This window comes from Globicephala melas, chromosome 5, assembly GCF_963455315.2.
Source record: "Globicephala melas chromosome 5, mGloMel1.2, whole genome shotgun sequence".
Lineage (NCBI taxonomy): Eukaryota > Metazoa > Chordata > Mammalia > Artiodactyla > Delphinidae > Globicephala > Globicephala melas.
In genome coordinates this window covers 1,896,256-1,923,668 of record NC_083318.1, presented here as the reverse complement: position 1 = coordinate 1,923,668, position 27,413 = coordinate 1,896,256, and the positions used below count along the sequence as shown (strand labels likewise).

Sequence of the window (27,413 nt, the reverse complement as noted above, 5' to 3'; positions counted from 1 at the left end):
AGCCTAGTCTCCCTTTTTGGACTCAAACCCTTATAACTCATTCTGCATAAAAATGTAATCAAATCAGGTCCTGCCCCTGCTTAATTCTTATCAAGGACTTGCCATAGTCCCCAGAGTAAAATCTGAAATCTTGATCACAGCCAGCAAGGACCTTCCCAGTTTGGCCTCCAGACACCTTTCTGCCTTGTTGTCCCAGATACACTAGCCTTCCTTTGGTCTGCAAACACACCCAGCTCCTTCCTGCCTCAGAGCCTTTAGACCATTCTCTGCCCAGAACAAACTTATTCCAGCTCCTTTGAGCGCACTACTCCTTATCGGTCAAGTTCCAGGTCAAATTTCACCTCCAAATTCTGAGACCAAATTTTGAGATTAGGTTCCCTTACTCCCCTATTTAGAGTAGCCCCCACTCCCAGCCCTCTCAAATCACCCTGGGTTTTCTTTCCCTTCAAGGATTTATCCCTACTTTCAGAGCACAGACTCTGGAGCCAGACTGTTTGAGTTCAAATTCCAGCTCAGCCATTTACTGGCTCTGTAAGCTTGGGAAAATGTCTTAACTCCCCTGGTCTCAGTTTCCACATCTGAAATCATGAGGCTAACAAATGTACCCCCTCAAACAGTTAATGAATGTAAAATGCTTAGAACCAGTGTCTGACACACTAACTACACACACTAAGTGTTAGTTATTAGTACTACCTTCAGAAATTCACGGTCGGTCTCCCCTAGTAGACTGTAACCCCCCAGAGGGCAGCAGACTCACCTGTCTCAGTCACTACTGTTTTCACAAGGCTAACCCCTAGAAGTCCCTCAATAAACACACACTAAGGACCAAATACACATCCAGGTCTCACATCTTGGACTGGCAATGCTAATCCAAGTTTGGATTCCAGAGGCATCTGACTAAGAAAAGCCATCACTTTGCCTCTTTCAATCACAACTGACGTACAACTGAAGAGACTCTGGGGGTACAAGCAGCTACTGAACAGACTCCAAATCCCAGTCTACCACTCACAAGGTGGTTCCAGACTGCACACCAACAATCTGTATATCAAATTGGGTTTTGTGTTTTGAGTTACCTGGGTATTACGTTTCCAAGAATTACGTCAATTCCCAAAGTTGGTACACAAAGCTAAAGGTGTATCTGTGTCTAGCTGACTGCTTTTGGAGACTCAAGCACGTATAACTCCCAAAGGTCAGGAAGTAAGAAAAGGAGAATTCTAGACTTAACGGTACTAGAGTCAGGCCCAGAAAGACTGCAGAGACCCAGCTGAGCAAGTAGGAAGCACAGGTTGACCAGCCACATGTGAGTACAGAGAATTCTACGCAGATTTGATAAGGAAGAAAAAAGCCACTCTGCAATCTAGTTAAACACATCAGGAGGGACTAACAACATTAGCCTAAGATGAGAATGTTTTTACCTTGAATTCATACTTAGCTAAGCAATACTGTCACACCTAACCAGAACTTGATCCAGTTTTGAAATGAACAAATAATTCATTCTTTCCCAAATATAGTACACTGTGTGTCTAGGAAAATCTTGGCGCTTTGGCCTTGCAGCCTGACCTTCTGGGGTTAATACAGGAAAGAAATGGTCCATCTAGTCAAGTGTCCAACCCCAAGCCTCAAATGAATAATAATGCTTCATTTACTTAGGGGAGGTAATTCTCCGCTGGTGCCAAAGCCATGACATACTTCAAAATGATCTCCACACAGTTCAGAACACTTCTGAAAAACTACAGCATATCTTATCAAGCCAATAAAAATGCAAAGCACACTCTCAAATAACTGTAACAGCACGAATAAAATAAATATCCCCCAAAATGTGACCCTTTTAGAAAATCCTAGTTGCAGGACCTTGCCTAGAGTGGGAGCTCAAACAGCAGTTGCTAAACGAAACAGTGGAACATTGGAAAGGAAAGTTTACAGTATAAGAAACCCTCCAAATGGGTTAGGATTAAATATAAAGTTTCACTTCCTTTTTGGCTCACATACTCTGAAAAGAAAGCAGAGGTATCAGAAAAATTTCCCTTCTTTGATGGATCGGAAGTGGCTGCTTTATTTGGTATTTCTCTGATTAGTAGGTAAGAATGAATGTTTTTTATATGTTTATTTACATCTGAAATTTCCACTAGGGTCTATTAATTTCTCTGTCTACCTATCTATCTATTGAAATCTTGATGTATTTATTCCTACAAATGTGAAAAAAATAGCATACCTACACTGAACCTTTTATCATATTTGACATTCCCAGACTATTACCTTCTATAATTTTATTTTTCAATTAGCAAATATTTTAACATTTTACATATTTAGGTCTGCAGACCTTTTCCTTTGAATTCTTCTGCTTTTAAAGAGAAAGTTATCATTGCTTCCTAGGCACATGTCTAATAAAATGTTCCAAGAAAGTTTTAGGCATTACTCTGAAAAACATTTTACTTTGCTTTTTCTCTACAGTCTCTATAATTTTAAACATTTCTCCTGAATCCATCTGGAATTTATTTTGATGAATGTCTTCCAGTTATCTCATTGCCAATAATCCCTTCTCCCTGGAAACCTAGAGGTGTGTTTCTTCACCCCCCACCAGGCCCCACTGATGAACCTTCCAACTCTGCACCAGCAGCACCCCACGACTGCCTTGTCATCTACCCTATCACCTTTTCCACCTCAGTTTCCTCATTTGTAATAAAATACACTCCAGTCATGTTCCACGGTTGTTGGGGCAATCAGAAATAATAAGTGTGAAATATCTAGCACAATGTCTGGCACATAGTGGGTACCCTATAAACAGGAAATATTTTAATTATCTAGTATCTGATGAGGATGTAAAAGTAACATGCTAAACAAAGTTCATTTTAAAAACTTCAAGAACATTAAGTTTAACCAACTAAAAGTTAAAAAACATCATTTTAATTAAAAATAACATTTTATAAACACTATCGTGTTCTATCAACACATGGAGCACAAATTAATAAGTGAAGTTTCTCACTCTAACTCAATCCCTAAACCACTACTGCACTGTAACTTACTGAAAGAGATTTGGATGTGGTTTTGAAAACAACTCTGGGTGAGGCAACTAAAGATAAGTCAACCAAACATCTGTTCAACTGAACAAATTTAAGTGAACTTTAATGCACCCTATCCTGTTTATATTTCCAAAATATGTGAGATAACACTGGTACAGAAAGAATCTGGCTTGGGTCTTCATCAAAATCCCATTAGCCTCTCAATGCTAACTGATTAATAAATGTGCTCAATTCGTATCTAGAGTTTGGACCCTAAAGCCAAGCCGCCTGGGTTCTGATCCCAGTTTACCATTTACTAGCTATGTAACCTTAGGCACATGTTACCTCTCTCGATGCTTCAGTTTCTTCATCTGTCAATGGGAATGATATTATTAGCTACTTCCTTGGTTTAAGACTAAATGAGTTGGGACTTCCCTGGTGGTCCGGGTCTAAGACTCCACACTCCCAATGCAGGGGGCCTCGGTTCGAGCCCTGGTCAGGGAACTAGATCCCACATGCTGCAACTAAGAGCCTACATGCTGCAACAAAGATCCTGCATGCTGCAACGAAGACACGGCGCAGCCAAATAAATATTTTTAATAAATAAATAAAGTTTAAAAAAAGACTAAATGAGTTAATTTATGTCAAAAGTTTCATACAATGCTTGGCACACAGTAAACAATAGAATAAATGGTAGTCGTTATTATTATAAGCAGCAGCAGCATCTTTAAAGACTGACTGAAGCTCTTTCAAAAGAACCCTGGAAGAACATTCTATGACGGGCACTAATTAACTGTCTTCCTCAACGTGCACAGGGAACACACAGCCGCACCACTTTTTAGAGTTCCCTCTCACAGACTATATCACTGCTCTTTATTGTCAGTTTTTAATACAATTCCTAGACTTCAAGCTTACTGAGGCAGCAGCTATTACAATGCTTTACCTTCCAAAATTCCTAACACAATGCTCTGAACACAGATCTTAAATAATGCTTTTTAAATTAATATAATAGAAATAAAAAGCAGTAAGAAGAAACCTTGGCAGTATACATTTTTAGCACCAGAAAGAACTTGAGAAGCCACCTGATCATTTTACAGATGACGAAACTGAGCAAATGACTTTAGCCAAGTCTTATATGCTGGCCAACCTGTAGCCAGCTCCTTCCTGTACCAAGAACATCAACACCTCACTCACTCCACTGAACTCTAACTGTGCATTTTAGAATCACCTCATACTAAACATGCTTTTCTTAAGTTTTAAACCAATGCACAACCACTATTTCCATTACTAATAAATACCACTTGGAGATCTCAAGTAAGAAATATGCGAGGCCCTACCACTCAAATAAGATTTGCAAGTACGAAATACATAAAACCTCCAAGGGCTAAACAACAACTACAACAACAACAGCCAAAACCTTGAGACTAAAACTAGAACTCTGAATTGGAATCACTCACAGAAAGTGACACTACCAGAGGTCAAACAACAAAAATCTGCATTGGTAGAGGCAAAAAAGGAGGAGCTGACGAGCTGAACTCTGCAAGGGGATGGAAATGGTCTCAGGCTGAATAACCTTGGCTCACAGTAGAAGTAAATACAATCTTCTCAGGAAAAAACATCCTCAGTGTTGACTCCCCAGGTTCTTCCACAGGTTAAGATCAACCAAATAGAGGTCCAAGTCAAAAATTCAGTAAACCCAAAAACAATCTCCATGAGTGACAGGCACTGAAAAAAATAAATTATACGTCCAAGCCCTCAAAGACTTCAAATACTAGAATTATAACACAGAACACAGAATAACTATGTATGAAATGTTTAAAAAACAAATTAGTCATAAATACGACAAGTCACAGAGACTACCAAAAATGAGCAGGCAGAGCTGAAAAAGAAACCACAGAGAACTTTTAGAAATGAAATAATTTGAAAAAAAAAGTTTAATCAACTAATGAATTAGTAACAGCTTTGAGAGAGATTCCTGTTTACATACAGGAATCAATGAATTAAAAGACAGGTTTGAAAAAAATTATCCAGAAACCAGCACAGAGAGACAAGGAGATGCAAATTATGACAGAAAAGATATGAAGGACAGAATAAGAAAATCTACTACACATTTACTGAGTTACAAGCAGAGATAATAAAGAATAGAAAAGAGTCAGTATCCAGAGAGAATGGCTGACAATTTTACATAACTGAAAGACACGAATCCACAAATACCAAGCAAAATAAATAGCAATCCATGCCTCATAAATACTGTAACAAATCTTCAGAATAGCTAAGGCAAAAAATTTTTTTCTAAAAGCAGAGGAAGAGTGGCATGGACATATATACACTACCAAACGTAAAACAGTTAGCCAGTGGGAAGTAGCCACATAGCACAGGGAGATCAGCTAGGTTGTTTGTGACCACCTAGAGGGGTGGGATAGGAAGGGTGGGAGGGAGGGAGACACAAGAAGGAAGAGATATGGGAACATATGTATATGTATAACTGATTCACTTTGTTATAAAGCAGAAACTAACACACCATTGTAAAGCAATTATACTCCAATAAAGATGTTAATAAATAAATAAAAGCAGAGGAAAAAAAGACATCACCTACAAAGGAATTACAATTAGACTGTTGGCAAACCTGTAACAGAAACAACAAAAGTAGAGAAACTACTGAAAGGGAAATAACTGTCAATCTAGATTTCTATACCAAGCAAGCCTATCTTTCGAGAATGTATGTGAAATAAGGTCATTCCAGATAAACAAAAACAGAGGTACCTCCTACAGACCTATAGTAAAGGAGCTTTTTTTTTTTTTTGCGGTACACAGGCCTCTCACTGTTGTGGCCTCTCCCGTTGCGGAGCACAGGCTCCGGACGCGCAGGCTCAGCGGCCATGGCTCACGGGCCCAGCCGCTCCACGGCATGTGGGATCCTCCCAGACTGGGGCACGAACCCATGTCCCCTGCATCAGCAGGCGGACTCTCAACCACTGCGCCACCAGGGAAGCCCAGGAGCTTTTAAAGAAGAAAAAATGATCCCAGGAAGAAAATGAGAAATGCAATAAGCATTGTGAGTAAAGAAAACGGGAAAGTAAATCTAAAAATGTTTTTGAAAAACATAGTGATGATGCTGTCCAATTTATGAGGCTAAAAAAAAAAAGGCTAGACTAAAATACTGGATCAGAGTAGCATGTAACTTGATCATTGAGTTTAATTGGAATTAAAGTATTTTAACATCTTTGTTTTCTCTTGTAGTGGAATATGAAATTAATTTCACTTTGTTAAATATGCATGGTAAAACTTCAAGGGCAACCACTAAAAGAACATAATAGAGTATGTAATTTCCAAACCAAACAAAGGGAGTACATAATGAAAAACAAACAAAACTACTTGGTTGTTCAAAAAGGCAAGAGTGCAGGGAAAAAAATTACAAATAGAAGACAAATTGTAAGATGACAGAAGAAGTACAAATTTATCAGAATCACAATAAATGTAAATGTATTATGCCAGTTAAAAGCCAGACATAATACCCACTGTAGTAGGCTGAAGGATGGTCACCAAAGAAATCAGTCCTAATCCCTGGAACCTGTAAATGTTACTTTACATTGCAAAGATTGTGGAAATGTGATTAAGGTATTGGGAATGGTGAGATTATCCTGGATTATCTGGGTGGACCCTAAATGCAATCACCAGTATCCTTACAAAAAGGAGGCAGAGGGAGATTTGGCTACACAGACATAAAAGAGGACAATTTGATCAGGGACACAAAGATTGGAGTGATGCAGCTATAGCCAAAGAATACTGGCAGCCGTAGGAGTCAAGGAACAAATTCTCTCCTCTAGAAGGTCTAGAGGAAGCATGTTCCCTCCAACACAGATTTTGGCTCAGTGATTCTGATTTTGGACTTCTGGCCTCCAGAACTGTGAGAGAAGAATTTCTCTTGTTTTAAGGCACCAAGTTTGTGGTAATTTGTTATAGCAGCCACAAAAAAGCTAACATCCCCATAAAACGTAAGAACAGAACATAGAAAGTTTGAAAGCTAATGGATGAAAATAGGTATACCACGCAAACAACAACAAAAAAAAGCTGGAGTATCTATATTAATGTGAGACAATAAAGACCATGGAAAATAAAAGCATTACTTAAGAATGGAAGTGCTATCCTAAGTAACGAAAAAATATTTCAATTCAACAGGAAGATACATATATATGCCTATTAAAATGGTGTCAACACATATGAAGCAAAAACTATAAAAACTCAGAGAAAAATTGACAAATCTACCATCATAATGGATAGATTAACCCATAATGGGTAGATTAACACCAAAACATTGCTCAATTATGAAAACAGGCAAAGCAGTCAAAAAATTAGCAAACAGTAAATAGAAAAAAAAAGAATAATGTAATCAAAAGATCATTATAAGTATAGAGAACCTTGCACCTCCCTGCTTTCCAAAACAATTAAATTTTATGGGAGTTCCCTGGTGGTCTAGTGGTTAGGATTCAGCACCTTCACGGCTGTGGCCCAGAAATGAATGGGGAACTGAGACCCTGCAAGCTGTGAGGCATGGCCAAAAAATAAAAAATAAAAGCACAAACCACATGCTCCTTCACGGGAAAAAAAAACATACATCACATACGATGTAACTCATGTTTATCTATTCTTGCAACTATCATTCAGCCTTGATTTTTACTGAGAATAAAGATGATGTCATGGGGGACTTCCCTGGTGGTCCAGTGGTTAAGAATCCCTCTTGCAATGCAGGGGACGCCAGTTCAATCCCTGGTTGGGGAACTAAGATCCCACATGCTGCGGGGCGACTAAGCCCACGTGCCACAACTACTGAGCTCGCGTGCCACAACAAGAGAGCCCACACGCTGCAATGAAAGATCCTATGTGCCGTGACTAAGACCCAATGCAGCCAAAAAATAAATATTAAAAAAAAAGAAAGGCAATATACCCAAAACTGGATTTTTCCTTTTTGCCTTTAAAAAAAAAAAAAAGATGATGTCATGGCTGTTTTCACAGCGCAATAAATCTGGGGTCAAGAGCTGAAATAACGTACAAGTAACTCATTTTATGAAAAAGGTACTGGCAACCTGCCATAGTTGTAGTCAGCAAAATCCGCACTATTTTCATGAGGATTCTACTTCACCCTAGTGCATCACAAAGCAATCAAAATGAAAACTATCCACCAAGAAAAAGTAAAATATACTTTAAAACTGCTAGTTTGATTTTTATAAAATAGAAATGGTAAAAATAACTGTGAGTGAGTGATATGAAACATCTCAGTGATCTGGACACCTCTAACAGAGATCTACCTCGTGTCCCTACAGAGAAGGCCCTAGCAGGAGTTCCTGTGTACTCATCCTCATGGGCTTGCTTCCTCTCTGTCTGACCTGAAGAGCCAAGAGCCCTTGAAGTGGGACCTGTGTTCTTGTTATGTTTGATTCCCAATGCCCAGTGCAATGCCTGGCACACTAAAGGCCTTCTGAAAGTTCAGTGAATTAATAAATCTCCTAAATGTGACTACTGTCATTTACAAACTAGAGAAAAGAAAAGTCATACTATTATCGCTTGATGAAATGCTGGAAAAGAAATGTTTCCCTGAAGAAATTCCCTGCTTTCCAAAACAATTAGTCAAACACCCTATGCAGAAAACGGAGCACATTCAATATTCCAGACATCCTGGGTCAGAGACATTCCCAGTGGTTACATTGTCAATGTACGTTGTGCTTCAGTTCCTGAGGACGATTCTCAGAATAAACTGAGATAGAGAGTATCTGGATGGAGGGGTCATCTAGTTCCCCTAAAGATGGACGGACTACCTTCACATCTCTCCTACTGAAGTAGACACTCAGTCTTAAAAGGAGTTCATTCTATGAGACTCAAGAATCATTTCTAGGGCTTTCCTGGTGGCGCAGTGGTTGAGAGTCCACCTGCCGATGCAGGGGACACAGGTTCATGCCCCAGTCCGGGAAGATCCCACATGCCGCGGAGCGGCTGGGCCCGTGAGCCATGGCTGCTGAGCCTGCGCGTCCGGAGCCTGTGCTCCGCAGCGGGAGAGGCCACAGCAGTGAGAGGCCCGCGTACCGCAAAAAAGAAAAAAAAAAAAAAAAAAGAATCATTTCTATCCTCCCTTCTTGCCTGAAGCTCTATACAATAATAACCTGATTAATGGTATCACCTGGGAACAAGGTTGGCCTATTAACTAAAACATTTTCTAATCTTGGAAAGCATGGCTTAACCACAAAGTTCTTGCTAAGCTGCAAATACATACAGCTGTAACAAAACAAAAATATCTCTGCACATAGCTTTATTAAAAAAAAAGAGTGGGAGTAGCTAGTAAACAGGACTCTTTATTGCCTTTCTGTGCCTTTCCCACTTAACATCTGCTTCTCCCTGGTCTATACACTGGAAAAGGAGGAAAGGAGAGGAAACGCACACTGACAGCATACCTATGTACCATATGCATTCAGAAGTTCTCTCACTGTGGCCTCACAACACTTCTAGTTAGACAAGACTGTTACTATTACTACTTCTGTTTCAACCAAAGAAAAAAATGAGTTCAGAGAATTTCACCAGCTTGATCCAGGGCTACACAGTTTGAGTGGCAAATTGCATCCAGACACTATATCCCTAATACCCAGCACTATACCAATAGTTGACAACTAACTTACTTCAGTGAGAATAAAATGCCTAATGCAGCATTCGCATTTTTACAGCTTTACTGATATATATTCACATATCATAAAATTCACCGACTTAAAGTGTACAGTTCAGTGGGTTTTAGTATATACAGAGAGATGTGCAACCATCATCACGATCTAATTTTATAACATTTTCAACACCCAAAAAGAAACCCCACACACATTAGCAGTCAGTCCCCAATCCTATTCCTCCCCTCCCCTACCACCTCTGATTCTCTGGCTTCTTTCATTTAGCAAAACCTTTTCCAAGTTCATCCATTTGCAGCATGTATCAGTATTTCATTCTTTATTACCGGGTTTGTTTCCACTTTTCAGCTATTAAGAGTAATACTGCTACGGACATTCACATACCAATTTTTGTGTGAACATATATGTTCTTCAGCATTTGCATTTTCAAAGGGTTTTCGCAACATTCTCTCCTTTGCATCTTATAACTGTTTCATTTTGTGAGAGAGAACTGAGGCTGGGAGCAGTTAAGTGACTTTGCCACCCACTGCTGGGTAACCCTCAGTGAACCTGCAGTAAACTCGCACCTTCTGGCTGAAGACCTGCTCATTCCTTACCACCACACTGCTTTGTTTCCTCCACAAGACATTTCAAGCAACAGCATGCGGATGAGAAAAACCGCCTGCTTTGCTGAGGAGCTCCCTGAATCATTCTCCGTAAGTCAGTGCAAAAGGCAAATTTAAACTAAGCCTTATCAGATGAAGAGAAGGGGAGAAAAAGGGTTTGAGACACGGTATTCTACAGGTGCCTCCCAGCGCTGGCCTCCTCCCCCCCATGGAAACACTGAAGGTTGCTACTGCAGGGTGCTGCGGAGGCACACGTGGAGTCAACACCCACTGTGCGCTGCCTCTGAGGGCACCCCGGTCCTGTCTGCATGTGCCTGCGGGCTCAATTCCCACATCAGCCTGAAGCTCCCAGGTCCCCACAGCTCCCAAGGCCTTGACGCAGAGCTAAGCTGTTCTGAAACGGGGACAGTATTTGGGGAGCATATACGGTCAGTCGTATAAACCCCCTTTTCCAACCTCCTCAAACAGTTCCTAGGCTTATAATATTTTTGGTAATAAGGTTCAGAAACACGGTTAATAATTATATTAATAATATATAACAGCCACTTACTAGGTAGCTTTTATGCATTTAATTCATTTAATCTTCACAATAACTGTGTAAAATAAGTACTGTGATTACCTCTATGTTACACGTCAACACTTTCTTATGTGGGGAATACATGTAGTTGGTGGGAATATAAACTGGCATAACTCCTTAGGAGGGTAATTTGGAAACAGCTATGGAAACTAAAAGTACAAATATCCTTGAACCAGGCAATTTCACTTCTGAGACTATATCTACAGATATACTTCAGAGTGCTCAAAGACAAAGAATATTAACTGAAAAAGTTTACAACAGTAAAAATCTGGAAACTAATACCTATCAATACAGCAGTGATTAAACAAATTGTATTGTTACGACGAAATACCTGAGACTATTAAAGAGAACGAAATAGATTTATCTGTGCTGCTACGGAGTATTCGCCAAGATGTATTAAGGAGGAGTAAAATCAATATCATTATGCGTAACAATTTATTTTTTAAAGGAGGTATAGGTACACACCACCACTCTGGCTGTGTGCTCTTGGACAAGTTGTAATACTTAACCCGTCTCACAGCTCCCTCATCTGCAAAATGGGACAACAACAATACTTCCCATGGAGTGCTCAATAAAAATTAACTGTGGCTATTATTAAACTTCATGATTTAATTATGACACTACTAATAATAACAATAATTTTGTCATTATTACATGGGCTCCACCAAAACAATCAATGTCATATCTACACTACCCAGCGCCAGGCCTTACCCAAGTATAGGGAAACGGGCAAACAGCACATGCTCTGCTTCCCCATCGAGTTCACAGCCCACGAGGGTTTTCTTTTCCAGATGTCTAGCCTACATGGCCTGCCCCCACCAACAGGCAACAAGAAACCATGTACAGTGAGACGGGTCTCTGCTGCCCAGATGCCTTCCCCCAAATGCACACAGATTCGATCTCTGATCAAACATCACCTCCTTAGAGAAGCCTACCTCCCTCCCCAATCTGGAACAGATCCTTGCTGCCACCATTGTCCATTCCCTTATCCTGTTCCCTTAACCAGTTACATGGTCTTCACAGCAGTTGTTACTATCTGACATTACAGTATTTCTTCATTACATAACCTCTCTTTCTAGAATATAAGTTCCCAAGAAAGGAAAATGTGTCTCATTCCCTGCTCTGTTCAGTGCCCAGAATAGTACCCAGAGTACAGTAGGTGCTCAATAACTATAGGTGAAGAGATGGGACTGCAAGTTAATGAAAGCTACAGAATGGAAAACATGCTTGCAAAATAACATTTTAAAAATTACTGTCATTTTATCCTGGCAGACTACGTTCTCAAGACACTATTCAGTTAAAAGTTAAGTGACTTCCCTGGTGGCGCAGTGGTTAAGAATCCGCCTGCCAATGCAGGGGGCACGGGTTCAATCCCTGGCCCGGGAAGATCCCACATTCCGCGGAGCAACTAAGCCCATGCACCACAACTACTGAGCCCGCGCTCTAGAGCCCGTGCTCTGCAACGAGAGAAGCCACGACAATGAGAAGCCCACGCACTGCAACAAACAGTAGCCCCTGCTTGCCTCAACTAGAGAAAGCCCATGAGCAGCAACGAAGACCCAATACAGCCAAAAATAAAAACAAATTAACTAATTTAAAAATAAGTGTCCTCCACACTCCAGTCCTACTGTATTTAAAAATGCTATTCTTCTCCTATGTAGCTTAAATTCATACAAAATCATGTCAAAATATGCTCAACACTTTGAAGCTAACAGATATCAAAGACAATATTATACATTAGTCATAACACTTGTTTAAAAAGGTACTTCTGGAATAAATAAAGCTCAAAGGGCAAAACTGAGTTAAACTTGCTTCCCTTCATTCCTTCCAACTCAAGTTTCCTGCATGTAGGTCAGAACAAGCATTAACTATTAAACAGTTTTGTTAAAGTTTAACATTATGCTATGTTAAGATAACCTAAATATTTTAAGGAGCCATGTGTTAACCAGCAAGCACTGAACAAACTAAGCAAGTATTAGCATGTTTAATCTGTCTGCTACTTAACCAAATCTTAGATTCAATTTTTAAAACCTCAGACGATAGAAAATTCAAAAAAAGACATCCCTTCTACTTGCCAAAATAACTTGCCAAAGCATGGGGGGAAATAAAAAACAAAAGGATAAATATGATTCAAGGTAAAGTGCTGTTGTTGTTGTTTCACTAACTTTAGATTCTCAAGGAAGCTAGGAATTCAATATATTAAAAAGAAAAAGAAAATGTTGCCATTCACCATCTCCAACGCAGGAAAAATTCTGAAGTCCTACTGCTAACATAACAGAACAAAGCTTAAGAACGTTTATAGGAAGAAATAATGATTCAGAACCCAACAATGTAAAATTTACGATGTCTGAAATCCAATAAAAACTTACCTAACAAGCAGAGAAGCAGGAAAATATGACCCATATTGAAGAGATAAATCAATCAAACCAACCCAGGACTGAAAGAGGAGTTAAAATTAGTGGACAAGGCCACTAAAACAGTTAGTACAACTGTATTACATATGTTCAAAATCTCAAGTAGAGAGATGAAAACTATAAATATGATATGAATTGGACTTCTGAAGATGAAGGCTACACCATGTAAGATGAAAAATTACATTGAACAAGATCAATGATAGATTAAACATTGTAGAAGAGAGAGTAGTGAATATAAAGACAGAGCAACAAAAAACAACCAGAACAAAACATAAAGAGAAAAGACAAATAAATGAACAGAGCATCCGTGAGCTGTGGGGCAACTTTAAATGCTCTAACATGAATGGGACTGGAGTCCTCAAAGGCAACATGGAGAAGGAAACGTGAAAAAATAATGGCCAAAATTTTCTCAAGTTTGACAAACACTATAAACCCACAGATCCAAGAAAGCAACTCAATGAACCCCAAGCACAAGAAACATGAAAAAAACTACTGAATACAAAAGCACATCAAAATACTATAAAATTGCTCAAAACCAGTGATAGGGAAAATCTTAAAAGCAGCCAAAGAAAAACACATGTTATGTAGAAGAACAAACATAAGGATGACAGCAGACTGCTTGTAGGAGGTGATGCAAGCAAGAAGACAGTGAAGGGCTTCCCTGATGGTGCAGTGGTTAAGAATCCACCTGCCAATGCAGGGGACATGGGTTCGAGCCCTGGTCCGCGAAGATCCTACATGCCGCGGAGCAACTAAGCCCGTGCGCCACAACTATTGAGCCTGTGCTCTAGAGCCCGTGAGCCACAACTACTGAGCTCATGTGCCACAACTACTGAAGCCCACATGCCTAGAGCCCGTGCTCTGCAGCAAGAGAAGCCACCACAATGAAAAGCCCACACACTGCAGCGAAGAGTAGCCCCCCGCTCGCCGCAACTAGAGAAAGCCCACGCACAGCAACAAAGACCCCAACACAGCCAAAAAATAAATAAATTTATTAAAAAAACAAAAAACAGACAGTGAAGCAACATCTTTAAAGTAAAACTAAAAGATTTTACCCCAAGGTTTTGAGCTTCCAGACCTTTGGCTCAAATCTACAATTTTGTGTAGTAAGCTTCTGTGGCAACGGTACCTCTGAATTACAAGCATTACATTTTCTCAAACAGTATCATCTCATTTGGCAAGATGAGCTACAATATGCATAGCATCTGCTTTTTCAGTACAATGTTTCACACGCAAAAGGCATGAGATAAATAATTGTTGGGGGTGAATTTAAGAGAAGTTACTGCACCATCAGCAATGGTTCCTCTCTCCTTTTTGCCCCCAAGTATATTCTAAATATGTGATAATAAATCACACACTTGAGCAGCACCTATCACTTACAAAGTACTTTTTCATTTACTCATCATACAAATTCTTTGAAGTAGTTAAGGAAGGTATTATCATCACTGCACAAATGGGGAAACTGAAGTTCAGAAAAAGGGAAGTGATGTGCCCAAGGATAAGAGGTGGAGGAAGTGATGGAGGTAAGGATAGGAAAGGGGCTTTGCCATTTCTTGGGTTCTTCCTCTGGGCCAGGTTTAATGCTAGCTTAAGATTAATTTGGCAAAATTTACAGCAATATGGATGGACCTAGAGATTATCATACTAAGTGAAGTAAGTCAGACAAAGACAAATATATGATATCACTTATATGTGGAATCTAAAAAGATGATACAAATGAACTTATTTACAAAACAGAAACAGACTCACAGACTGCAAAAACAAACTTAGGGTTACCAAAAGGGAAAGGTCGGGGGAGGGATAAATTAGGAGTTTGGAATTAACATATACACTACCATATATAAAATAGATAATCAACAAGGACCTACTGTGGCACAAGGAACTCTACTCAATATTCTGTAATAACCTATATGGAAAAAGAATCTGAAAAAAAAGGATATATGTATATGTGTAACTGAATCACTTTGCTGTACACCTGATACTAACACAATATTGTAAATCAACTATACTCCAAAATAAAATAAAAATTAAATTAAAAAATATTAATTTGGCAAAGAAAGTTATACAGCTAGGTGTAACCAGGTGTTTCTAACTCCAAGTAGCTGTTACTATGGAACCACAGCTGAAATACAGTAAAGGACAAACATGAAATATAAAAATTCATTCTGGGATAGAACTAGAATAATGAAGTTGAAAATTCTACTCAAAGAAGAGTAAAGAAGATTTCTTGAAGAATGAACAGTCTTTATTTCATTTATTATAATGGACAAAGCCCCCAGTGATAGCCCTGCAACCAATACCATGTGGCATCTCAGGACAGTATTTCTCCTACATAGTTCCTTACTGTAGACCAAAGCAGGATGCAACGAAAGAAAGTCCACTGGCAGACAAAACAATTAAGTCCAGGAGGCAGATGTCTAGTTTGATCTAATGATAAAATTTAAACTCCGGGCAGAAATCAGCAAATGATGCCCCGCCTGAAGCCAAATCCAGCCCACTGCCTGTTCTTAAAAGGGTCACAAGCTTTGATTTTTAAAGGCTAAAAAAAATTGTATGAAACATAAATATATGATAGACACGAAAATCAATTCAAATTTCAGCAACCATAAATAAGGTTTTATGGGACAGTCATGCTCATTCACTTACATATCATCTATGGCTGCTTTCATGCAACAACAGCAGAGCTGAGTAGTTGCAACAGAGATCATACAGCCCTCAAAGCCTAAAATATTTATTATCTGGCCCTTTACAGAAAGTCTGTTAACCCCTGCTTTAAGGGAACAGATGAACCTTTAATAATTTGCCATGAACATTATTTCTCACAAATAAGCTCTTAAAAAATTAGGGCTTCCCTGGTGGCACAGTGGTTAGGAATCCGCCTGCCAGTGCAGGATACACGGGTTCAAACCCTCGTCTGGGAAGATCCCACATGCCACAGAGCAACTAAGCCTATGCGCCACAACTACTGAACCCACGCTCTAAAGCCCGTGAACCGCAACTACTGAGACCAGGAGCCACAACTACTGAAGCCCATGCACCCAGAGCCCGTGCTCCGCCACAAGACAAGCCATCGCAATGAGACGTCCGCGCACTACGACGAAGAGTAGCCCCTGCCTGCTGCGACTAGAGAAAGCCCACGCACAGCATCAAAGACCCAATGCAGCCAAAAATAAATAAATAAATTTATAAAAAAGAAAAAAATGCCATTATCAGACAAGATATTTGTGTTGAATGTTCATTAAAAAGCAGTCATATCTTCTTGAATAAAGTATGGTACAACCACATAAAGGAGCACAATGCAACTGGAAGAAGGAATGAGAAATATGTCTATATTATAGTCTGGCATGGATGCCAAATGGTAAGTGAAAAAAAGCCTGGTGGGATTAGGGAAATGCACATCAAAACTACATCAAGAGACCACCTCACACGCATTAGGATGACTATTATGGCTACTATCAATAAAAAGAAAACAAATGTTGGCAAGGATGTGAAAAAACTGGAGCCCTTCTGCTCTACTAGTGGGAATGTAAAATGGTACAGCCACTGTGGAAACCAGTACAGTGGTTCTCCCAAATTTTTTAAGCAGAATTACCATATGATCCAGCAATTCCACTCCGGGGTATATATCCCAAAGAACTGAAAGTAGGGTTTCAAAGAGATATCTGTACATCCATGTTTAGAGCAGCAGTATTCACAACAGCTGAAATGTGGAAGCAACCCAACTGTCTACTGAGGGATGAATGAATAAACAAAATGTGGTATTTACATACAATGGAATGTTATTCAGCCTTAAAAAGGAAGAAAATCCTGATACATTCTATAACATGGATGAACCTCGTGAACATTATGATAAATGAAATAAGTCAGACAGAGAAAGACAAATACCGTATGGTCCCACTTATACATGGAATCTAAAAACAAAACAAGACAAAAAGCAATTCCTTAGTCGGTATTTTATAATAACTATAAATGGAGTATAACCTTTAAAAATTATTTATCACTATCTATAACTTATATAATATTGTACATCAAATTACTTCAATTAAAAAAAAAGAAAAAAGATCAAAAAAAAGCAATTCCTAAACATTGAAAGCAAAATAAAAAACGAACACTATGCATCCAGTGGTGGCAAAATCATGGAGTAACTATTCAAAGTGACTTTAAAACACGGTAATTTGACTACATATTCCAAATAAGGATGCAAAAAAACCTCTTAAATACTTTATATCAGTTGGTGGTAGTGTTCATATTACTCTTCTGATACTGAAATATGTACAGTGTGGGATAAAACAATGAGTAGTTAGAATCAAGATGTTTGTCTTAGAAGAAAAAAAGGTACAGGTGCAAGATTAAGAAGGTTAAATAGAATTCTGTCCTCTTGCTTTACAACTAGAAGTATCAGTAATCCATGATGTGTGCACTGAAAAGACCTAGAAATAATGATCAACTTAGTAGCAATGAACAACTCCAGGGCACAGATTGTGATTACTAAATACTATTTTTTCATTAAAAGAAACCAAGGCCCATTGGAGAAATGATGATTCCAGGGCTGGGACAGAAAATGTACAAGGTGAGCCTGGTGCAGTTTGTCATACCAGAAAGAAGAGCAATCAAAGACCATTAAGAGTTGTGTCTAAAGGATTTAGGAGCCGATTTGAACAGATTCCTATTGGACAACGACGGAACAAGTTGAGCCTCAATAAGGGTCTACAATGAATTGAACCATATCAAATACGTTTAAATCCATGAATTCACAAGAACACAAATACATATACACAATTCATTGGCTATTTTGGGGGGACACCAACTCATTATTTTGAAAACTAATAAAAAATGGAGCAGAATTAAGCATTTATCTTGCCTTTCCTTAAAGAGTTATAATTCAAGATAACCAAATTACGAAGGAGGGGAAATTACTCTTTATAGAAATATTCAGCTAATCAATGATGAAGTTATATAATTAAATTATCAACATTTTTTAATGCCTCATGAAATAATGACTCTAAACATTGAGCATCAAGGGCTCCTAACAAGAAGAAAGACTACTTACAGCAACATGGATGTACCTAGAGATTATCATACTAAGTGAAATAAGCCAGACAGAGAAAGACGTATGATATCATATATCACACATATTACAGCATATGATATCACTTTAGTGAAATCTAAAAAAATGATACAAATGAACTTATTTACAAAACAGAAAGAGACTCACAGACTGAGAAAACAAACTTATGGTTACCGAAGGGGAAAGGGGGATGGGGTAAGATAAATTAGGAATTTGGGATTAACAGATAGTACTATGCATAAAGTAGATAAACAAGTGCCTACTGGATAGCACAGGGATCTATATTCAGTATCTTGTAATAACCTATATTGGAAAAGAATCTGAAAAGTACATGTGAATCACTTTGATGTACACCTGAAACACTGTAAATCAACTATATTCAATTAAAAAAAAAAGACTACTAATCCTTACCTGCCTACTAACCTATGAAGTCTTCTTGCCAAAAATAAATCAAACCTGAATCTGACTACTCCTTCAGCTCTAACTAAATTAGATTACATTTACAGCAAATTCTGTGTAAACTACAGAAGAATAAAATCCAGACTGTGTGTAATTCCACAGGACAAACCACCAATTTCAGCAACAAATAAATTACAAGAGATAACAAAAGATGGAGGAGCCTATGGATTAAAATAAGCCACAATGTATGAAGAGCATTTGGATCCTGATTCAGACTGTTAAAATCAAGAAAATTTCAACACTAGTTGGATATTTGAAGGTAATAAGGAATTCTGTGATAGTGATATCTGTATTTATCTTTTTAAAAAGATGTATATAGGGCTTCCCTGGTGGCGCAGTGGTTGAGAGTCCACCTGCCGATGCAGGGGACACGGGTTCGTGCCCCGGGCCGGGAAGATCCCACATGACGCGGAGCGGCTGGGCCCATGAGCCATGGCCGCTGAGCCTGCGTGTCTGGAGCCCGTGCTCCGCAACAGAAGAGGCCACAACAGTGAGAAGCCCGCGTACCGCAAAAAAAAAAAAAAAAAAAAAAAAGTATATAGATATACATACAGAAATACTTAATGGCTAAAATGATATGACATCTGGGTTTGGGGGTACAGATAAAGCAAAACTGGCCATGAGTTAATAACTGCTGAAGCTGGATGAGGGTAAAGAGACGTTTACTATACTAGTCTCTCTACATGTGTGGGAAGAATTAAACATGTAAAAATAAATAAACAAGTCCACATACTCAGCAATAAAAAGGAACAAAATTGGGTCATTTGCAGAGACACAGATGGATCCAGAGACAGTCATACAGAGTGAAGTCAGAAAAAGAAAAACAAATATCGTATATTAACGCATATATATGGAACCTAGAAAAATAGTACAGATGAACCGGTTTGCAGGGCAGAAACAGAAACACAGAAGTAGAGAACAAACGTATGGACACCAAGGGGGGAAAGTGATGGGGCTGGTGTGATGAATTGGGAGACTGGGATTGACATGTATACACTAATAAGTATAAAACAGATAACTAATAAGAACCTGCTGTATAAAAAAATAAATACAATAAAACTCAAAAATTCAAAATAAATAAATAAATAAACAAGTCCAGTTAAACTCTAAGTTTCACATAATAAAAATGTCTTTTTTATATTAACTGTCAAACTGTTAAAAAATTATGATGATCAATAAAATTTTAACACTGGCTGGATATTTGATTATTTTTAATTTTTTTTAAGTATCTTTTAAAGCATTTCAGTATTTTCTGATTCAATACAAGGACTACTTGAAAGAACTAACTAAAAACTAATAACCGATCTAAAGAAACAGTTTTTATAGTAAAATCAATAACAAAAAACTGAATACCAAACAAAACCTTACCAATATCGGATAGCATCAAAGAGTTAAAGGAGAAACGGTGAGGAGTATAAATTATATTTTAGAAAGGAAACTATCCCACCTTTTGGAGACTGGGTGGAATTTAGATTCCTGTCATTCAGTGAGCCTCTGTAACTAAAACCACACAAGCAGTAAAACAAATCATACCATTTGTCCTGCTGTAACCCACGTCAAAACTCTGAAAAGGGCTTCCCTGGTGGCGCAGTGGTTGAGAGTCCGCCTGCCAATGCAGGAGACACGGGTTCGTGCCCCCGTCCGGGAAGATCCCACATGCCGCGGAGCGGCTGGGCCCGTGAGCCATGGCCGCTCAGCCTGCGCGTCCGGAGCCTGTGCTCCGCAACGGGAGAGGCCACAACAGTGAGAGGCCCACGTACTGCAAAAAAAAACAAAACAAACAAAAAAAAAACTCTGAAAAGCAGTTGGGACTGCCAAAACCATCCACTTCTCTAAATAACAACTTTACTATGGAATATTACTCAGCCATAAAAAGAAACGAAACTGAGTTATTTGTAGTGAGGTGGATGGACCTAGAGTCTGTCATACAGAGTGAAGTAAGTCAGAAGAGAAAAACAAATACCATATGCTGACACATATATATGGAATCTAAAAAAAAAAAAAAAAATGGTCATGAAGAACCTAGGGGCAAGACGGGAAGACGCAGATCTACTGCGCCTTCTGCGAATGGACTGGAACAGATCTGCAAATGGACTGGGAACAAAGTGAGAGAGTGGCACGTACATATATACACTCCCAAATGTAAGACGGCCAGTGGGAAGCAGCCGCATAGCACAGGGAGATCAGCTCGGTGCTTTGTGACCACCTAGAGGGGCGGGATAGGGAGGGTGGGAGGGAGACGCAAGAGGGAGGGGATATGGGGATATATGTATACATATAGCTGATTCACTTTGTTATACAGCAGAAACTAAAACACCATTGTAAAGTAATTATACTTCAATAAAGATGCTAAAAAGAAAAACCAACTTTACTATTCTAGTTTAACCCACAGTCAGAATACTAAGATTCTGGATTTTAAAAAGTAATTTACACGTGGGCTGGCACCTGCCCATTAACTAAAGACTGCAGTTATTACAATCCCACCCTCATACAATTCACCCTCTTTGCCTGGGATGCCTGCCCTCCCCTCTTTGCTGCCTGCTGAACCCCAGCTCACTGACTCCGACTCGTTTTCACTGGGGGCTTCTACTGATGTGTTCAGCAAAGAGGACAGCAGCCTACTTCCTATCCCCATTAAGATTTAACCTATTTTTCACCCGCAAAAAAACCTTTCTGTAACAACTTATCAGCACTGCACACCGCTCTCAGCTATGTTTTTGGTTCTTGGGGATAGGACAAATTGCTTTATGTCATTTAGGCATAAAATCATATGGTCACACCACCAGCCGTTGGAGGTTAACCAAAATACTTTAAGGTAAGACTGCATGAAGTGAACACAAAGACCTGGTAAATATCTTGAGCCATGAATTACAGGAGCAAAAATAAAAGTAATTGCTAAAGGCAGAGACCCTCTGACACCCCCCCCCCCGCCCCACTAAAAGAAACGAAAAAGAAAGGAAGGAAGGAGAGGGCGAGATGACCAACAGCTCCTTCTCTAATAAAGTTGCAGGACAACCCTATTACCATCCGTAGGCAGATATGGCTTTTGTTTGGGCAGAAGCTGTCGTTTTTTCAACAACACGAGAGCAGACGGGCAGAACCCGGATGCCCGCGTCTATCTGCGTCTGTGCTCGAACCCTGGAGCCGTCAGCCCTGCGGGCCACTGACCCGGCGGCCGCGAGCACCGCGCTGACCCAACGTCCGGCCCGGATCCTCCTTTCCCACACGGGCGCCCGAAGCCCACCACCCAGTCCACCGACGAGCTGCCCAGGCGCTCCCACAGACTAGCCCGTGCGACGAAGGGTCTGCAGGGCGTCGGCCCCTCTGCGCCAGTCAAGGCCGACGGCCGAACGACGGGGACCCCACCCCCGCCCGCCCAGGACAGACCCCCGGGGCCGCCTCCACCCTCCGCGCCGCCGCCACAGGCCCCGCCGCCCGGCCTGGAGCCCCGGGCCTGCCGCCGTCCTGCACACGGGCCTCACCTCAGAGTCGAATCGCGGGCAGCGGACAGGCTACCAGCTCTGAGCGCGGCCGCCGCCCGTCGCTCCGGCTCCGCCCCCTGTCCGCCGCGCGTACCCTGCCGGCTGCCCCCACCGGCCTGCCCGGCCTCCCGCCCCCTCAGCCCTCCGCTCAGCCCCAGAAGCCCGAGCTGGGTGCGGCCTGAGGCGCCGCAGCCCAACAACGCACCACCCCATAGGCCCAGCCCTTGCTGCACCTCCCAGCAACGCGTGCTGCTATTGGCTGAGAGAGGGCGGGAGAGGTGGGGTGGGGCCTGGGCGGGAGGGGTTACAGCCTCTGGCCACCGCTTTTCCGGGGACGGACTTCGGGGGCCGCGCCCTCCCCCTGCGGACGAAGCAGGGTCCAAAGAGTGGGGACGGCCAGTTGCAGCCCCTCATGCCTCGTCGCTGAAGCAGGCCGGGCCGTCGTGCCAGCGGCGCCCGCTCACCCAGAGCCGCTCCGTCACTCATTCATTGTTGCTGGTCAGGCTCGTGGAGGTCTCCTGCGGGCCAAATTCGTGCGATGCGCAGGAGAGCTTACCAAAGGGTAGTTTGCAGGCCCTGCTCAGCCTGAGGCTGGGGGCCTCTCCCTGCCCTCCTCGCCCACTCCTCCAGCGGACGGACCCTGCCCCCTGCCCCCTGTGCCCAGCCCTGTGCTGGTCTGCATCCAGAAGCCCTTGCCAGGGTGCCCGGGACCACGGGCAAAGTTTGGGGTCGGGCTGGCAGCCAGGCGGGGCCCGAAGAGCGGGGCCTGTGGATCCCGATAAGGCTCCATCGACGCGGCCGCTGCCTGATGCCTGGAGCCTGGCCTGCTGATGCTGCTTGAAAGAGCACAGTCACTGCTGCAGAACCAGGGCATTGGTGAGACCAGGCCACCTGCCAGTGACCTGAAGGCAAGACTAGAGATCACATCAGCACCTGCCCCAAAACTGCCCCTCCTTGTCTCATCCGAGTCCCCAAAAGACCCGGGAGACATATGGGCTAGCTCCCTTTATACCCATAGAAAGTTGAGGCCCAGAGCTGAGCAATGGAAGAATAGTGTGGAATCCAGACCTTCCCTCCCAGCAGGGTCCCCTTTGGCCTTATCCACAGAGGGTCGGGGATACTGTCTATGGATAATAGACAGTAACCTCTGATCTCCTGGACACTGGCTTTTCTCAGAAGACTTTTCTGACAAGACTCCACAATTCTGCATCTATCACTTCTGTTTCCCTTGCAGCCAGCAACAAGGCCTGGCCCACAAGAGGTGTCAGTGGGGGCTTGCTGGAAGGAGGAAGGGAGGAGTAGAAGACGACTGAGCATGTTAAGTAGAGACATAGAAGATACAAAAAAGACCCAAGTCAAACATAAAGGTGAAAAACAATGTCAGAAATGAAGAATACACTGGGTGAGATCAACAGCAGATTAGACCCAGGGACTTCCCTGGTGGTACAGTGGTAAAGAATCCGCTTTCCAATGCAGACTCCGTGCTTCCACTGCAGGGGGTGTGGGTTCAATCCCTGGTCAAGGAACTAAGATCCCACATGGCCACGGGGCAACTAAGCCTGCGCACCACAACTACTGAACTCGCATGCCTCAACGAGAGAGCCTGCATGCTGCAAACTGTAGAGCCCATGCACTCTGGAGCCCATGCACCGCAACTACAGAGCCCACATGCCCTGGAGCCCACAGGCCACAACTAGAGAGAGAAAACCACGCCACAACTAAAGAGAAGCCCACACGCCACAACTAGAGAGAAGACCATGCGCCACAACCAGAGAGAAGCCCACGCACCACAAGGAAAGATCCTGCGTGCTGCAACTAAGACCCAACGCAGCCAAAAAAAAAAAAAAAAAAAAACCAGAAAAAAAAACCCAAAACAAAACAAACAACAGATTAGACCCAGCAGAAGAAAATCTTAGTGAACTTGAAGACATGAAAAAAGAAACTAAATGAAACAGAGAGAAAAGAGCTTGGAAAAGAATGAACAGAGTACCAATGAGCTGTAGGACAACTTCAAGAGGGCTAGTATAGATGTTAATTGGAGTCCCTGAACATAGAGGTGAGTGTTGGGAGGACAGAAATACTGTTTGAAGATATAATGGCTGAATTCTTTTAATTTCATGAAAACTACAAACCCACCCAGATCCAAGCAGCTCAAGAAGTAACTGGGGACTTCCCTGGTGGTCCAGTGGTTAAAACTCTGTGCTTCCACTGCAGGGGGTTTGGGTTCAATCCCTGGTCGGGGTATAAGATCCCACATGACATGCAGCATGGCTTCCCCCATGCTGTAACTTCTGGCTTGCTACTGAGCTCCGGTAGAAATGCAGTGTTTCTATGGGACATCTGAGGCCAGAACTGCCCATCACTTGGTTCTGTCAGACCACCAAGGCATAAAGCCAGGTAGATAAATCATCATCTGAAAGCATCTGATCCAGGATTGGATTCATGTACTTACTCTTATAGCTGTGATACCTCTCCCTTAGCTCTCACCTGTGGTCTCAGGGGATTCCCTGTGACACAGTGACAGAGGAGGAAAACGTATATGCTTGGTCCATGGGAAGGTTGGCTAAATATGTTGGTGTGGCCTGAAAATGGCCTAATGCTGCACTGTATCCCCATTCAGTGGTCACCCTGAAAGAAGGTGGCAAAGGGAAATCATCCCGATAGGCAAAGCTTGCAGTAGTGAACTTGACCACTCACTTTGTGGGAGGGAGACATGGCCTGAACTCATGGGCAGTGAGAAATGATTTAGCTGGACGGAGCCTGGACGGAGAAACATGGAAGTTCAGGGACAAGAGGTATGGGGAAGAAGCATTTGGATGGACCTGTGAGAACTGGCACAAAGGATGGAGATCTTTGTATGGCATATTAATGTCTACCAGTGAGCATCCACCACAGAGGCTCTAAACACCAAGCAGATGGAATGGCTCAGCCAATGGGGATCAGCTGGGATCTGTCCTCTGCCACCACAATTGTCTCATCAGTGAAGTAGCCATGGTGGCAGGGTGGAGGCTATGCATGAGCCCAACAGCACAAGCTCCTCATAACCAAGGCTGATCCAGCTACTGCCACTGCCAGTGTCTAACCTGTCAGCATCAGAAACCAAGGCTGAGGCCCCTGGAGGAGCCAACCGGCCACTTGGTGGCAAGTTGATTACACTGGATCCCTTCTACCCGAGAAAAAGCAATAACCCATACTCACCAAGATAGATTGCCATGTATCTGGGTGTGGATTTGCCTTTTCTGCCTGCAGTAATTAAGCCAGCACCATTATCAAGAGCTCACAATGTATCTGGTTTGCTGACCTGAAATCCCACATAACTGCCTAGCACTAAAGGACCTGCTTTATGGCAAAGTAGGTATGGCAATGGGCACATGACCTGGGACCCACCATTTCTACCACAAACTGTACCATCTAGAAGTTGCTGATCTACTAGAGATGGACTAGGCACATGAAGGCTCAAATGAGGCTCCAACCTGGAGATGGCATCCTGGGAGGACAGAGCACTGTCCTCCAGGAAGTGGTACATACTCTGTACCAATAAGTAACCACTTGGGACTTCCCTGGCGGTCCAGTGGTTAAGACTTCGCCTCCCAATGCAGGGGGTGCGGGTTCGATCACTGATCAGGGAGCTAAGATCCCACATGCCTCGCAGCCAAAAATGCAAAACATAGGGCTTCCCTGGTAGCGCAGTGGTTGAGAGTCCGCCTGCTGATGCAGGGGACACGGGTTCGTGCCCTGGTCTGGGAAGATCCCACATGCCGCCGCTGCGGCTGGGCCTGTGAGCCATGGCCGCTGAGCCTGCGCGTCCGGAGCCTGTGCTCCGCAACGGGAGAGGCCACAACAGTGAGAGGCCCGCGACCCCAAAAAAAAAAACATAAAACAGAAGCAATATTGTAACAAATTCAGTAAAGACTAAAAATGGTCCACATCAAAAAAAAATCTTAAAAAAAAAAAGAAGTAACCACTTCACGAGGCTCCGTCCCTAACAGGTGGACTACCCAGTCACCGCCTTGAGGAACTTGCACTTCCTGCTCTGCGACATTAGGTACTGAGCCTAGAGGTTTGGATTACCAAAGAGGACATTTCTACCCATGGACCTAGTAAAGCTGAAGCTATGGCTGCCACCTGGTCACGTGGGACAACTTATGTTAGTAGATCAGTAGGCACAGAAAGAAGTGGCCACGTTGGCAGGGGTAACCGACCCTCGTTGTTGTATGTAGGGCTGCCAGCCTCATGATGGGGGCAGGCAGGAGTGCCTTTGGCACTCAGGCATTCCGAGGGGCAGGGTAGCTCTTGGTTCTCCCATACCCAGTGACTGTAAACAGGCAAGCATGGCAACATGGCCCAGTGAGCACAGGCTCCCAGGGACTCGAAGAGCCAAAAGCCTAGCCATCAAGAAGAGAAATCTAGAAAGGGTGGTGGAAAAGGGAGGTGTTGGGTATCATTTGTGGTTTTGAGTCCAACTGCAGCAGTGGGGGCCACACAGTTCATCCCTCTACCCATCTCTCGGAAGTTCTCCCAGATACTGGGACCAGTGAGAATACTGAAGAGTCTGTGTCTGAATGGACTGAACTTAATATGAGAAACAAGTGGATCTCAGCACTTCAAGGGGTGGACTTGGTAATTGCCATTGATGCCCGGTCCAGACCCCCGTTCCACGTTGGTGCTAAAAGTGGCCCCCTCTCCAGGTGCTGTGAATGTTAGCTACTAATTGCCCAGAGAGCCCCTTTTGCCAGAGTGCTGCCCTTGCCCAGGAGATTATCTCCCTACCCAGACAACCCCTGGCCAATAATGCTGATCCAGGGTCACACAAGTCTGGTCCCCTCAAAGCAAAACCAACTCTGTAGGACAAGGCGCATTCCAAAGCTTCCTGTAGAACCAGGCTAAAGCTAGTCTCCAGCTGAGACCACCTCTTTCCTGTGTTTTTTCCTTTGCACTATCCTGATTCCTCCATTCAGCTTATCCTGAGACTACTTGCACAAGAGCAATAAATCACTTGCACAAGATCCCTGTTTCAGGTTTTCCTTCTAAAGAACCCAATCTAAGAAAACTGTATATAAGAAATACTGTCGGGACTTCCCCGGTGGTCCAGTTGTTAAGACTCCGCGCTCCCAATGCAGGAGGCACAGGGTCAACCCCTGGTCGGG

At 42.3% G+C, this 27,413-nt stretch overlaps 1 protein-coding gene across 9 annotated transcripts in view; it reads right to left on the bottom strand.

Annotated features, from left to right (window-relative positions):
• Positions 1–22,424, bottom strand: part of ADD1 (adducin 1) — a 76,635-nt gene extending 54,211 nt beyond the window's left edge. For 8 of the 9 annotated variants that reach the window (XM_030876740.2, XM_030876741.2, XM_030876742.2 and 5 more), the window contains exon 1: positions 22,267–22,424. The gene's annotated coding sequence lies outside the window, so the exon portion shown is untranslated. Of the gene's footprint in view, positions 1–20,317; positions 20,339–22,266 lie in introns of those variants that run through there. The other variant, XM_060298901.1, reaches the window with a different exon arrangement.
• Between the last annotated feature and the right edge of the window lie 4,989 nt (positions 22,425–27,413).